This window comes from Chamaea fasciata, unplaced genomic scaffold (genome assembly GCF_029207755.1).
Source record: "Chamaea fasciata isolate MVZ Bird 193981 ecotype frontalis unplaced genomic scaffold, bChaFas1.0.hap1 SCAF_3, whole genome shotgun sequence".
Classification (NCBI taxonomy): Eukaryota; Metazoa; Chordata; class Aves; order Passeriformes; family Sylviidae; genus Chamaea; species Chamaea fasciata.
This window is the reverse complement of record NW_027094088.1, coordinates 19,292,591-19,308,899: the sequence shown is the minus strand read 5'-3', so window position 1 is coordinate 19,308,899 and position 16,309 is coordinate 19,292,591. Positions and strand designations below refer to the sequence as shown.

At 40.9% G+C, this 16,309-nt stretch overlaps 1 long non-coding RNA gene across 1 annotated transcript; it reads left to right on the top strand.

Moving 5' to 3' along the window:
* Positions 1–712: 712 nt before the first annotated feature.
* On the top strand, positions 713–15,569 carry LOC136287624 (uncharacterized). The gene is made up of 3 exons (XR_010720211.1): positions 713–813; positions 1,770–1,957; positions 14,216–15,569. It is a non-coding gene; the product is annotated as an uncharacterized lncRNA (long non-coding RNA).
* The last annotated feature ends 740 nt before the right edge of the window (positions 15,570–16,309 follow it).

The window sequence follows — 16,309 nt, the reverse complement described above, 5'->3', positions numbered from 1 at the left end:
AAAACTGTTTATTTTCCTGTCTGAGAAAATGCTTTGCCTCTGCCTGCTCCCACTGGGGTGCAGACCAGACCTGCACAGCAGCATGAGGAATGAGAGCTTGGGTTGAAGCACAGGGCTCAAGCCCACAGTCCCAGAGTCTACGAAGGACCTACAAAGATCATTGGTCATGGCTAGCCTCTTCGTTTAACCCCATAGAACAGCAACTGGTACAAACCCCAACCAATTATCATATTCTGGGAAATACAAAGTGTGTTTCCTCAGTCCTGTCATGTCAGGGTTTTGCTCCTGTGATCAGAATGATGCAAAGAAGGCTGATTGCAGTCTAAAGTGAGGCGTTAAAAAGGTAGCTAATCATGACCGACAGTATTGTGCAGAACCTTGGTGACAAAGGAAACCCTGAAGAATAAAAAGTCCAGGGCAAGGTGGCAAGTCATCCAGGAAAGAGCAGACTGCCATGACACCAGTGACACATCTCTCCTTCCATCAGTGACTGCAAAGACAGGCCATTCTCCTCCCAGCAGTCCAGTGTGTCTCTGCCAGGGGAGTCACAAGCCTCATCCTCTGCAGGAAGAGTGTCTGTCCGGTCTCAGCAGGTCCCCTGTAATCTCTGAGGTGATGACTCTGTCTGAACTCTAATATGGGGGAGAGGGGAAAGTGAACAGTCCTTAATTTTTCTTCTTAAACAATATTTCACAGAATGGGTCAGGTTGGAAGGGGCCACAGTGGGTCACAGGTCCAGCCTCCCTGCTCAAGCAGAGTCATCCCAGAACACATTGCACAGGATTTTGTCCAGACAGTTCCTGAATATCTCCAGTGAGTACTTGCCTATTAAATTTAATGCTTGTGCATTTATGATTTGCTTCTTCTCCATAACTGTATTATTTTGTTAAAATAATCTTCATCATGGCAATTATTCTTATAAAGAGAATAGGACGTTGTTGTTACAAAGTCCTAGATAGTGATGGTAGGTGTAGTTAGAGAGGTGGGAATGAAGAAATCACTATGTGAGAAAGTATTTATTTTTTAAAGATAGTTATGGATTTTTTTGATTTGATTAGCAGGAGTTAAATGACCTGTTTATTTGACAGCATATTTTAAAAGACCTTTGAGAGCAGATCGCTGAATGAGTTGGATGGAGGCCACCTCTTGTCTCTGTTGCAGATGGATAGATGGGAGGAAATACATTTAAGAAAAGTTTCCTGTGCCTCCATTCAGGAGGGAGGAAAGAAGCCCCCAGTGGACCCAGGTTTCAACCCCATAAGCATACTTTTGCCTAAGCAGGACAAAGCTGAGCATGAGTCAGCTCAGGGTAATTTGATATTAAGGTCTCTGAAACAAATGTATGAGCAACTTTTCTTATTCACTGACCTCTTCTTTTTCCATTGTTTCCGATTCACTTTTTTTTTTTTTTTTTTTAGTTTATTAAAAGTAGGTGATATTTGAAATGAAATTTTGCTTATCAAATAATAAAGCATTTTCATTCAAAAAATGCAGGAAAGATATACATCAACTTCAGAAAAAAAAAAATCAGCAAGACCAATTTCATAGAGCCAAGACAAATTAGTGGAACACCATCATATTGAATCTCTGCTTTTTTTTTCCGAAAGGAGCTCTCCCATAATTTGGCATCCAACTCTAAAGAAAAATTGAAGACTGCCTATTTCCCAACAGCAGCAAAGTGCCCTAATTTACACACCTAAAAATACAAGTAAGAAACCTTTCACTCAGTTAATTGTGTGTTGATTCCTTCCCATCTTCTGTCCCTTCAGAGAAAGGACCACAACTCCACCACAATCCCTGTCTATGTGCTCATCAAGAGGTGAATCCTGGTTCCTGCCTAACCTCACTCACCAAGGATGGGTTTGCTTGGTCACTGCAGATGAGTCCATCCATTTTCTGTATTTGAATCCTTTGCTGGGAATGTCTGACCTCGTCCAACTGTTTATTCTCCTTCTTTGTAAGCCAAATACTTAATTCTGTCACTGGGGGTTTCTCCTGCTGCTTCCTGTCAACTATCTGCCTTAAAATCAGAGGCGACCCTTATCCTACCAGTCGCTTTTGGAATTCCAAAAGGCACATATCCCTTTGAATGAAAGCCAGGTGACTGGAATACTGCCTAGTTATTTTCACGTCTGGGATTTCCTTTGCCACAAAAATCACTCAGTCTGGTGAGGAGTCCATCCAGGAAGTTCTCACATGGTACTGCACAACCTGGTACTCCTCACATGTGTGGCTTTCACAAACAGGTGCCTTTTCTTGCTTTATTTAGGGCAAACAATTTGGAATTTTCATTAATCGTTTCTATCCCGCCTACCTGGGACTGTATTTTATTTAATACAGCTTATTTAATATTTTTTTATTGAAAAAGGATTCCAGGTGTCTACAAATGCAGTCTACACAGTTATCTGCTAACCAATAGCTGCTGCTAAACTCTAGGTTAGAAGAAATTAAACTGTCTGGCACTCACTGAGGTTTGTTTCATTCACTATGTCATGGTCTTTCTTTGCATTGTTCTTAACTGGTTTTGTGTACAACCCCCTGTTCCCCACTCCTCCAAGTAGCTGGAACTCTGAGCCTGTGAGGGATCTGTTTACATACTTCTTTTAAATGCTCCTCTTCAAAGCTTATCGCAGGGTCAGTGCATTGTCCCAATGTTTTTTGGAAATTCGCACTAATGACCTGAGAAACCAAAACAACCCTCAAAACAGTCAAGGAGAATTCACAGGAATTCCTTAAGGCAAAGCTGGGCACCCTAAAAGAAAAATGCTTTCGAGTTCAAACCATTGTTTATTTTGGAGCATGTTTCTCTCTCTGCTTTCAATGGTGACCTAGGAATGAGCTCACCATTGGAAGCAGATCTGTCTTCTGTTTCCACTCCTAAAGGATTACCTACTCTCTGAAGCTCATGGGGTTATTGATAGCCTTACACCAAAATTATGATTTGGAATTCTGTGGAAAAAATAAATATACACACATGCACGTGTGTATGACAGTAACAAATTTAAAGGAAAAAAAAACTTGTTGAAATATTACAGTAAAAAAGATTGTATTTGTAATAAATAGATGGTTTCCTATATTTGCAAATATTCTGCTTTGAGATTGAACAGGAAAGTATCTGATGTCTCATGACTGTGCAGGAGAACATCAAAACCCTGTTGTTTTGTAATGTGCATATGAGCTGTGTAGCATTTGGCAGCATCTCAGACTAAGATTCAATTAACAAACAGCCTCGTGCTGCCTTTGTGTGGGGTTGTTTGAAATGCTTTTCTGCAAGCAGATCCTGTGAGCTAGTGCTGCTGTCAGCTGATCAGTACTTCAGCTACAAGGCTGCTGACAAACCAAGCACAAACTGCTCTGCCCACCACTCTGAGCTGCCCTGCAGGTGAGAATGAACATCAAACACCAGCACACACTGATGCCGCTTCTGACAACAGTTTGGGACTTAGAAGGCATCAGTGTTTGCCGGCAGGGCCAGCATATGGAAAAGGCACCTGTGAAGGCACAGGACAGACCCCTAAGGTGTCATTGCCAAAGCCGCCCTCATTTTGATTTCATCCCAGCTCCTGCTCCTCTGACCTTGTGAGTGCACACTCCTCTGAATCTCGTTCACACACAGGGTCAGAGATGTCCAGGATCTGCTCTCCAAATGCATCAGGAGCTTTGCCGTTTCAGCCTCTGCCCAGTGCTGGTGGTGCAGGGAGGAGTTCAAGAGCTGATGAGTGACAACTGTCCCACCAGCATGCAAAGTTGGAGTCTTTTTTAAAGTTAAAACCAGATGGTTTTGCTTTTCCTCTAGCAGCAGTTAACCTATCAAACTGAGTGTTGCTAGAAAGGCAGATACAGTAGTGACAGACATGGTGTGACACCACAAGCAGAACAAAAAAAAAAAAAAAAAAAAAAAAAAAAAAAAAAAAAAAAGGAAAAAAAGGATAGGCTCCAGCATCTCTAATTGGTGAAGTGTCTTAGAATCTGCTTTGAAGTCACTTGTTCTGAAATTCCTGGGGAATTACCTGACAGCTGATTTCTTAAGCTTGCTTTGGTGTCTCCTGATACATACCTCTCCTTCTTCCTTTCCTGCCCTTTTGTCTGTTCTTCACACATTTCAGAGGGAAGGATTATAAAAGAAGCCACTCTAAACCTCAAATCTACAGATGCAGGAGAGACATCTCTTAAGTCATTCCTTCTCTTTTTTCACTGATGTATTCTCTCAAGAGTGATAATCATCTTTTTTGAAATGCAGGTCTAAGACGGAAGGAATTTTTATCTGGAAGAGTAATATAAATTAGCTTTGACTGCCAGTTTCCACTGATTATTACTTTCCAGGCGGAATTCCTACAAATTCTTGAGGCATGACCTCTGATGAAAAAATAAACCCCTTTAAAACTTGTTTGAGAAATTCCAGATAACTTTCACAAGAGATTTAATTTTAGAGCATTAACACAGTCTTGGTTGGAAAGATAAAACTACAATGCAGTAGGAGTCATTACTGAACAGTGAAGTCATTTGAGCTTATTTTACTGTGCTTATCTTTTTGCTCTCTTTTTTCCCCTCTCAAACTAATTTTATTATGCATTACTCAGTGCACTCTGGATTCACCCTCATAAAAGGATAAAGTATCTCAGCAGATATCCAGGCTTAGGCAGTCAGTTTGAGAGTAAACTCACAAGCCTTAGTTATCTACACCAAAGAGCCAGTACACAGGGTATCGTCTACATATTGTCAGTTAGTATTCATTAGCTTGTAAATCTTGGGTTTGTGAGGCTTAAGCAAAGGTAAAAGCTGCCACAGATAGAAAAGAGATGTTTTAAATACCACTGCCAAGCACTTACTAATAGCAAAAGGATCTTTGAATCAGATTTCACCTCTCCTAAGCAAATAAATTAAAGAAAATTTGCACTATCTAATAGAGAAAGCCACTCTGCTGCACCTCTCTTTGATCTGCAGATACATGAAAAGGTGAAAAACACGTTAGAAGATATTGTCTTATGCTGCAACTATTTTCATACCCACTTTTGAAGTTTTAGGGCTAGGGCCCCTAGTTCTTTATTTGCAAAGTGTGCGTATGCTGCAGTGAGGTGCCCTGACTTTTGGAACAAGATGATCTTTAAGGCCCCTTCCAGCCCAAACCATTCTGTGTTTCTGGAGTCAAGCACACTTCTGCTCTAAGAGCTGTGCCAGTGTCAGTGTGGTCCTGCAAAAGCTCCTGCTCTTTACAGAGTGGTCCCCTCTTTAACTGGAAGTGAGCCTTGGGGTGCTGGAGCTGTGACACTGCCCAGCCAGGTGTCCCCAGCCACAGCTGCTGCCAGGTGAGCATGCCTGCCTCAGGGCTAACGCGAGACAGTTGTGGTGCTGTGAAGGCAGCAAGAGCCAAACAGGTTGGGGCTTTGAGGGAAATTATTTCTCTGTCCTTACCTGTGACTTCAATGCTGCCAAGTGGATTACAGCTGGCTGAGACCTTCCATAGCAGAACAGAAGAATCAGGCACTGCTTTCCACTCACCCTGAGCAGGAATGAGCAGCTAGCTCCAATCCCAGGGACAAGTCCAGCTGTGCACTCACCTGTACCTGAGACAATGCTTTATTTTTTTTTTTTTTTTTTTTCCCCCCCCTCCACTCAGCTTGTGTCTCCTAAAGTGCTTTTCTTCCCACACAGGCCCTGACAGCTGGTGCTCCCCAAGGACTGCTGAGAGATCACCCTGGCTGCCTGCACAAAGGTGCCTGCCCAGTGTCAGGGTGCTGCTCTCCCTTATGGCTCTGTGGGAGCAGGCACTGGCTGAGAAGAGGGAACTTCATAAGTCATTAGAAGCTTCTTTTATATGTGAGCACCAACTTACAATAAAGCCTTAACTTTCCTTCCTGACAGCTGCTTACAACACTCTACTTCAGAAATTCACTGCCCTGCATGAAAGGAGCATGACCACTTTTTGGCTAGGAAAATTAAAAGCTTTTTGGGCAACTTGTTTTCATTTGGAAAAACTCCCTATTCTCCTGCAGAAGCATCAAATTTAGTCCTCCTTCATCTTCTGTGTTTTGTTGTTTTCCAGTCCCTTCTTTTCCATTAGCTCACACTGCTCATCTCACTGACAAAAGAGAAGAACAGAGCAGGGGAGGAAGGCAGCCCAGAATAAAACAGCCAAAAAAATCCTTTCTCTAATTTTTATTCAAATTTTTTTAGTCATCAATCTTACAGCTTTACTTCTCTGCTTCTGTCTATGCCAGATCAGAAGCATTTTGCACCTTGATCTTCTCCTCTTGTTGGTGCTTTCCTATCAGCAAGTGTTGTATTATTTCTTTCTGAAATCCCATCCATATGAAGCTTCTTTCTTCTTTTCAGCACATCCCCAACGGAAGGAATTCAGACAGTTGAACTGGTAGCAAGGTGATTCTGGCTGGACAAGAGGGAAGTAGATTTACACTCAGTGATTATGTGGAGCATTATTTGCATTCAGCAATACTTTGACATGCAAAAGGAGGGTGTCAGGTGGCTATATTCATACACTTTCTTACCCTTCAGGGAGGGTTCAGCTGCCTTAGCCAAATTAGCTGTTTTCTCCACAACTTAGCTTTATGGACCAGCTTATTTACCATGTGTAGAGTGCAAATGCATGACTGATGGTGCTGCTAAACAGGACTGATGCATCTACCTGAAAGAAAGGCACTTAAAGAGCATAAATTTTAGGGGGGAAAGCCAAAACTTTCTCAGCTTCTTCATGAGTATCTTCATATAGCACCCATTGGGATAGGTCCATACCTTGCTTGACCAAATTCATTAACCAGAGCTGGACTAGAGCTCACTCCTCTGAGAAATGTAGGCTTTTGTTTTTAATAAAACATGTGGACCAAATTAGTATGTAAATAAATGAATGACTTTCAAGAATCCCAGATAACACTTGCTGAGCAATGGGTCAGGCCAGATTTAATCTAAAAATCTTTCTGCTGCGTGTAAATGGTTATGTCATAGCATTTGTCTTTAATTACTAAACTGTTTCCAAAGGCTTGACTCATGACATGTTCCTCGGTTAACCACAAAAACTTGTACTACAAGATTTGCCATATAGATCCTTTTTTTTTTTTTTTCCTACAGCATTGTTAAGCCCTGGCTCCTGAAAAAGGAATGTAACAATCTCCCAGAGATAGACACTTGATCTTTACAGTAGTGAGAGCTCTTTTTTTAAAATGAATTTTCCATATAAAGGAAACGGCACTTTTGACTCATAAGGAATACTGCAACATCTTTAATATTGACAGGAAAAAAAAACCCACAGAAGTGAAAGCATTTACAATACAACTATTTATATATCTCTGTATGGATCTAAATAGGAAGGATCACTTTTATAAACCCATGTATGATGATTTCTGTAACAAATTGTACCTTTTTCTATATGCCATGATGACCAACCCTTGACGATAAATGTATTTTGAGAAAGGATATCTCTCATTGTTCCTAGTTGTGTAAAATTTCTTGGTATCCATGAGCCGTTTCCTATGTATGACCTAAGGATGAGGTCATGAGAATGAAGTGTACCAGCTATTTTGTATATTAAAAGACTAATCTGGGAATGCAAAGAGTGTTTAATAAAGGAAGAAAAGTAGAATTTTATCCTTGTTACAATGAAAGTGTTGATCTGGTCACCCAGATCTAAGAAGGACTTTTTAATACTGAGCTGGTGGTTTTGTACTTCCCGGAGACAGTCAGAGGAGAGAGGTGTAAGCAGAACCAGTTTACAAAGGTAAAATGCAAATTAAAAACTACTTTGACATTCATCTCTGTGAGGTGAGTCTGAAATAGGGAAAAAGTACGTACCAAGTATTACAAGTTGATGTTATCTGCAGCAGAAGAGAAATGGGCTTCTTCCATCTTACAAATAGAAATGAAGCAGTTTGGAACCTGTTAGGAAAAAGCGCATTCTGCCACTCCATTTTTATAAGGCTACAAGCTGCCACCCAGGGAATTGTTCAACTCCTGCACTTTAGATTTTGGAAAAGCTGCTGGTCGAAGTTTACCATCTGCTCAGCACCTTCAATAACATCTCCATCTCTTAACACACACAGCCCATGGCAACCAACTCTCTTGCCAGAGCACACAGTAGGAGACTTGCACTGAAATTCTTCAGTTCAAAACCACTGAGCAGAAACATCAAGAGGAATACAGGTTGAACTGCCACCCAAACAAGTAACACCTTGAAGGTTGAGGGAGGTGATTTCCCCACTCTGCTCTGCACTGCTGCAGCCTCACCTTGAATATTGTGTGGAGTTTTGGGCACCACTGTATAAGAAAGATAATAAGCTATCAGAGAGAGTCCAAAGGTAATTCCATTCACTTTTTAATTTTCCTGTTTCCAGAGCACCTTGGGCTTCTTTCCATCCCCCCCGCCACCCAGGGGACATTTCACCATCTATAGCTACTAGAGCTTGTTTGATGATATTCTTACCTGGTCAGGCATTTCTGATTAAACTGGTTTTGTTTCTTTAAATTGCCTACCCCACCTCTTCTACTCCCAGTCAGTCACACCTGTCTGTGGCTGTCTCCTCAGTGTATCAGGCAATTCACTTTGGCTTGCAGGCTTATGGTGTCTCTCTAATGTGTGTCTCTATACCACTTACCAAAGTTCTGCATTTTCAGATGTTGCTTGTGTTTGTTTTTCTTGTATTCTTATGCTCCCACCACCTTCCCCTACATTTTTCATTTTTTAACTCTTATTAATGAGGATGGATTTGTTTGCCAGCAATGGTAGCTCATATTCTGCTTGAATTTCTGTTATGTGTTTTCTTTTCAGCCAGCTTCTAATGATCTTAAAATGTAAATGGGGAGTTTGAATTCTGAAGGACAAAAGCACAGATTTTGTACCTCCTCTTGTAAAATATGGTTTGTGTAGAATATAAGGTAGTAATATACTTTGAATGTTAGGATTCTTGAGATGAGGATCAAATGTGAGTTGTAAGGTCTTGGGACCAGACTTAAAATTTTTGTGAAACGTTTGTAAATCATTCTAAGGACACAGGCTAACAAACAAGCCCTACAACAGCAGAGGATTCACATAATGCTATCCTGACTCTCTGCCCCCTAACTACCTTCCCACCTGGCAGACCCTGGCAAGGAAATCAGTGCCCTGTTTGAAAGTATGTGTTTCTAGTTGGATTTTTTAAGATGAAGGAAACTTACTATTAGGAGCATGCCTTACACTGTGAGAACTTTTTTTGCCTACCTAGAAACTCAAAAGGGTTCACACTCTCCAGCTAGAAAACAGTTCTCTCTTGAAGGTTAAATTTTCCCTCAGAGCATTCTCTAACTTTAGTTGCAATATCTTTCTTTGCAACTGCATGTTTTGTTATCTCTTCAACAAAAACAAAGCAGAATAATTAATAGCCTATATAGAAGGGGAAAATAACTAATTTGCTTGTTTGTTTGTTTGTTTGTTTGTTTGTTTGTTTAAAATCGTTACTGAAGCATATGAATGATCTTTCCCTACCTTGAACAGACTAAATAATAGAAAGGAAAGTCCTGTGAGGAGAGTTTAAATATTTCACTCATTTTACTGCTCTCTAAAATTTGTATTTCATCAACTGTTTTAGTGAAACTGCCAAGCACTCAACTTCATTTTTGTAATTCATTCTGGAGTCTTGCACCAATGTAACCTACAGAGGAAGGATGACACTTCACAAGCAATATTTATGTATTTGTTACCAAAAAGCAGTTTCTGCCTCTAGGTAGTGATGCAACTAAGTCATGCAATACTAGGAAAGAGATGCTGTCTGCACTGAATATATCTCTCCAGAAAAGGAGGGTTCCTTGGGCTGCCCTTTTCTAGCAGCAGAATGTTGCTGTACTTCAGAATTTGAGCAGCAGGTTGTAAGAAAGGTTTGGCTGGTGTCAAACCTTGCCTTGCTTTTATTGAAATGCTTGGACTAAGTTGTGCTTCCTTATTCTTCATTTGCTATCAGGTGGTTGCAGAGGAGAAGGGGAATATTTTGACCCTAATCTGAGATATATATTAAATGCATTTAGGTTGCTGAGCATCTACTGTAACTTGTGGACTGATTTTTTTTATCCATCGTGTATGTGAGCTGAACAAACCTGGCTTGGGTTCAAGTGAAATTTGGCATGGGTCAGTGGCCTACTGTCCTCTAGGATTTTCACAAGAATGTGATTCCACATTTTATGTGGCTATGTACTGGTGAATGGAATGTTTAAATAAATAACAAATTGAGTCACTTAGCCCTGAATCAACAAATGCAGTGTCCCAAAAGGGATTCCCCACAATTTATAGCCATATCTTGCTGAAGATTCATACTCAACTGATTTAAAGATGTTCAGAGTTGAAGAGTGGTAAGATGGCAGGAAAAGTCCTCTCCCAGCAAATTCATAGAGCAGCACATATCACTCCTACTGCCTGAGGCCGTTAAGAGGGGCTTCAACCCAGGGCAACTCCACCTGGACAGGGAGACATAAACGTGCCTGTAACAAGAACCTGAACTTATGGCTGTGGTTTTCAGAAATTCCCTTGCCTCTCTCTTACTTTTATCTAGTAAGAAAATGCATTTTAAATTTTTAAAAAACCACAACCTAAACAAAATAAAAACAAAATAGAAGAAAAGAAAGAAAACCCCACACTTATCCTCTGTGTAGCAAATTGGTTCATTAGTAATGGATTATTCACACATTTTTTAAAAAAGTGCTACAAAACATTTGGTCTGAAAAAACAAACAAACAAACAAAAAAGCAAACAATGGGGTGGTGGAACCAAGAAAGTTTAGGAGAGAGGCATATATCATAATTCTGCTACAAAGTAACAATTTACAATATTGCTCAATCTTTGTTTTTCATATTGTAACAGATCAATTTTTACATCTTGGACAAGGATTCATAGGTTTCTCAATCTGCCTATCTACTTTTTAAACTAAAGGACAAGCTGTTTCTGCCTGAGGTATATGAACCTTATCCCACTGGACTTTGGAAAAGTCATCCGCTTTTCTTTGAGTCTTAAAAAAATACAAGTCTAAAAGGTACTTTCCTTTCTGTGATTTATGTTTACGAGCATTTATCATCATGTCAAGTCAGTTTGTCTTTGAGAAGAAGCGTTCCAGAAAAAAAACAAGGATGACTTATGGATTAGGACACAATGAACTTCTCCTGCTGCCAGAGTTAGCCACAAGGCAGTTCAAGTGCCACCCCCGCCATGGTGACTCTGCCCAGCTGTCAGTCAGTATGTGGATATAATTGGAACCCACCAGAAAAATACATTTTCTGGAAAAACTGAGAATTTTTATAGGAACAAACAAATTCAACTATTTAAATTCAGTGGACTGGAGCTGAAACTCTCCAGTTTCTATCCTTTGTTTGAACCTCAGGTCCCATGTAACACTGTCACTCCTAATGAAAAAACAAGATGGAAACAGGAGGTTGAGTGCTGATCTCTCTCATGAAAACTGAGAATCTACATTGCAAAGCAAATATTTCTACTGATTTGAAACAAAAGTTGGTTAAAGCTTCCTCAGATGTAACCTAGCTGGATCTTTTGAGGTGGTAGTAGCTGCATTTTGGCTGGAAGGGCAATTGAAAGGCTTTGGCCTACAATATGGTAACCTAAAGCAGTAATTGCTGTGTAGCATCTGCTGAGCAGCCAAGGTAAACCTGCCTGAATTACAATGTGAGAGAAAGGAGGACATTCACATTTTGGTCACTTTTGATTTTCTTGCTCCTGGCTATTGCAAAGCTTTCACAGCTCCCCAGGAAAATGAATGCCATGTTTGTGACAAATCTTACCTTCACCATGATTCTAGTTGCATGTTTGAGGAACATCTGTCCCATGGGTACCTTTTTATTTTCACTGTTCTCTCCTTTTCTCTGTTAAAACCCCTTTGTTCCTATTTGTTTTTATACTCTCATACGGGCTTCCACACTGCCCTTCAATTTTTCTTTCTTATTCTTGTGAAGAAATCCCCCGCAGTTTAAACTGAACTTGTTACCCCTTTCTGGTTGAAAGGATTTATTAAGAATTACTCTAGATTATGTCAACCAACTTTAACAAAAACGGCTTTTGATTTCATATCAGTTCAGATGCTGACCAGTGTTTGTGGTTTTCTGGCCTTTATTGGATTTGACATAAATATCCACACTGTGATCCTTGCCAGCATTTGTTTTCCCTTTTGCACAAAATGAAGAATACAATAATTTTGCCAGTAGATTTTGTGATCAGCAAAGTATTTGCACAGCCCAGTTTATTTTTCTAAACAAAAAAGGTGGGGCTTCAATGATTCAGGGAACCTATTCTACCCTCCTAGCTTTCCTGCAGGCTCAAATACAGTGAGCTGAATGGCATCAATCTTACCTGGAGGGCCCATTGCAGAGGAGGGCAGGTTGCAAATGTACACAGCAAGCTTTTCCTTGAAAAATTATTTCAGCACAGGACTGGGGGGTTCTTACTAGTTCTCACTAGCTCAATAAAAATCACTAGGCCTATGAGTCCCCTCCTAGAACACAGCCATGAAATATGTCCTTTGGCAGAGACAACACTTTCTTTTCCCACAGAAAAGGGGGGAAAAGATTTTTTTATTGCGCTGCTGGGGCACATGTAGCTCTCCAGGGAAGTGCTCTGGAGCAGGGGGGGGTGTGATGCAACGTTAATAAATGACCACCATGTTAATAAATGACAAGCAGCAAATGCTGCAATGGAGTGAAATATCACAATCAGGCCAGAGTGCAAGGGAAGGGTCAGGTTGTGCCTCTGGGCCCTGCCGGAGCTGGGTAAGCAGCTGTGGTGGCTGAGCAGGGACAGTGTGAACTTTGCATCTTTAGCACAAGCCCAGCCATCACAATAATAGTTAGACAGCTGCTGGAGATGGCACCACCTCTGGGGCTTCCTGTACCTTCTTTAAAGACCCACTTGGGTCCACTCCTGCTGCTGGTAGGTGTGAAGAGCCCTGAGGGTGGGATGCTCATCACCTCTGACCTTCCATTGCTCCTTGTAGGCTGTGTGGATGGCGGGACCTGACCTAGAAGTTCTCTGATTTGTGTTCTCAGGACCTGGAGTGGGCCAAGGCAGCAGTGGAGGGAAAGAAAACTGTGTCTTCCTGTCTCTTTTCTCTCTGTAAAAGCCCTTGCATGAAAACCGGTTCATCCTCCTTGCTCTCTGTGTGTGCTGCATTTGGCTTTGAGGGCACCTGTGTCTTGTAGGGTAGCCAAAAAGAGAAACTCCCCCAGGAAGACAAGGAAAAGACTTCAGGTTCACGGTCCAAAACATCATGCAGCTGGCCAGGTTTGAGGCAAATTATTCACCTTTCTGAGGAGGAAGGAAATATTGAGAAATAAATTGGTCACTAGCCCTAAAATGGCCCAGTTTTGCTGCTCTTTTTCTAGGACATGTGGCAAAACCACAGTCTTGGCTCTGCTGGTCTTACCTAGAGTCAAGGCCAAAGGCAGCTTTCTGTTATGAGGACACTTGTTCAGGCTTTTGCAGTGGAAAATTTTGCAAACCAGTGCAATGAGAAAATGGAGATCTGTCGTGCAAATCAGTTATCACAGCCATCCTCATCTGATTGTTAAATAGCTGCAGCTTCTAATAGTTGCATTTGAAAACATTTTCTACTAATAATTGCAGTAACTAACCTACTGCACTTCCTGCCAGAGTCCTGCATCTGGAACTAAAAAGATTTTCTGTCCCAACCTTTGAACCCAAGATCACAGCACATGGTAACCCAGCAGAACTACAGTGACTCATCAGCACACTGTTGAGGCTGAAAGGGACCCTTTTCCACCCACCCATGAAAAAATAATTAATCTATCTGGACCAAGTCACACACTTTTTCATTTTAGAAAACAGAAACTGTGATTTTTTTAATTTTTTTTGTCTGAACATCATGACTGTTTTTCATAATTAAGCTCTGTAAAACAGAGATAACCACAATCCTGTCTTGTATGTCTCTTTTGAATTTAGTATCATGATTCTCCAATTCTAGCACAATGCAACTGGTGATCAGATACGAAGAACTGTCATCCTGACATACAGTCAAAACAATGCAATTTTAAAAAACCCTGGCTTCTTTTAATTTTGGCCTCTGAATTGTGGGGAAAAAAATGCTTTTTTTTTTACAGATGATCTTTAAAAGGCCCTTTTCCCAGCCTGTGTAAAAAATCAGTATTATGGTATACTATTCATTGTGTTTAATAGACTTTTTTTATACCCTCTCAAGCTGTTTGGGTTGGGTTATTGTTGCAGGCCAAGTCTCAGGTCTCTTCAGCCCACCTTCTGATCCGGCTTCTTTGGAAAACACAGCCCATCCTGCAGCTAGCACAACCAGCCATCCACCCTGGTGAGCCAAAGTTCACTGGAGCACCTAGCGCCACTTCCCTGTTTCTAGAAGAATCACTGCACCCCCTTTCTGTGTTCAACCTCTTCATCTGTCATCTCACGAAGTCGAGTCACATGTGGAACAAGGTGGACCATTGTCAGCTGCTGCAGAGCCAAGCAGGGAGAGTAAGCAGTTGCACATGTTTTCCTTCGGGCTTTCTCAACAGATTTCAAACAGAGGCACTTGAAAGTGTATCCATTCGTGTGAGTCCAGAGACCTCCATGGGCAGGGCTGGCAGCAGGATGGGACTGGACACTGCCCACAGGCAGCTGGGGCATAAGTGTGTCACAGAGGGGTCACTCCTGATCATGGCAACCACTGAAGTCACATGCTGAGAGTTTTGTTTATAAAGTGAATTCCGTGGGTACAAGTCATCAGAAGAAGAAAAAGCTCCATGGACAATATTATATAATCCAGACAAATATACTAATAGGGGATTTTCCAGTGGAAGAAACCTTACATCATGCCTGAGGAAGTAAAAATAAACCTGGCACTTGTATTTGTTCTAAACACAAGAAGAGCCTTGATGAACTATTAGTTACATTTTTTTTGGCTAATTATTAGTCATGCTGAGCATTGTAATGTTGATTTTAAATTTATTCCATAACTGCATCCTAACCTCAATATTAAAGTACCCTAGACTTTCAAAATCAGTTTCTTTCTAAGGCTCACTATTTCCAGAGAACGGTACACTTTCCTAATTACTGCTGATGTTTTAGCCATTATTGAACCTCTTATGACCTTCTTCAGTGAAGAAAATAGCACTGGGATTTGAAAATGAACAAGTTACTTGTGAAGTAAAATAAATCAAAAAGTAAGGTTTATATAGCAACCTCCCTGTATGCCAGATACATTTAAAAAGATTTCTTATCATTGGAAAAACAATTATTTTGACTGTATTTTATATCTGAAGATCACTAGTGAAAGAAGATGTGTTTTGTTGTCAATGGCCTGTTCTCTTTAAACAGAACACTAAAAGGAAAAGCTATGCACCATGTTTATGGCAGATTAAAAACAACAAAAAAAAAAGAGGAAATATGGAAAAGGATATGAAGTGTGACTGAAAAGACACACCAATAGCCTTGAGAACAAAGCAAATACATAAGATGCAAAACTACGTCTGTTATCTGTAAACAAAGCCTTTCTTTTTGGAGAAGAAAATGAAAGATCTGTATCACCATTTTGTGTTATACTCAATAAAAAATGAAATATTCAAGCAGACCAGGGGATTCCAGTGATTCACAGCATGTCACTTTTTATCCATGAGATGCATGATGAGGTGTTCATGACTTTCCATAGCTGAACAGTAGAATTATCCAGGGAGGAAAGTGTGTTTGTTTTTGGCAAAACTTCACTGGCTACTTTTTTACAGAACCTTACAATTAGGTTCATCTGAGTAGACTCAAGTTAAGGGCAGAGAGGTGTTATTTGGATGAAAATCAAAGCCTTCTCAACTTATGCACCAGAGAGAGCCAAAACCAAGCTGGGTTCACTTTGGGTGCTGGTTACAGCTTGTATGTGCTGATCTTACACCCAAGATAAGTCATAACAGCTTTAGACCAGCTCTCTATGAGTCCCAGAGGGTGAGATAAGAATGAGGGAAGTGCAGATGTTCCTTCTCTTTCACACATCTTTTGCTGGGGGTGGACAGTGGATCATATAGAAATTGGCAGGTCCTCATTGCAGCTGTCTAAGTTTAGCTATTTCCTTTCCCTCCACGCCCAGCTCCTTCTCTTTCCAAGTAGCAAATGGAGCATCTCCGGGAAACAGCTAACCTGCAAAGTCCACGTCAGGTACACGGGCTTTCTACTGGGCCTGCTCATTCCTCTGCCTCCTTCACTTTTGCCAAATGAAATAATTCCTGTCACATGTGAATTCCTCTTCCAGTGCTGAGTCTTGGCACTGCTAGCCTGTTAACCACTTCTTTCAGCTGTGAGAGAATCAGCCCAGCTTCTGAAATT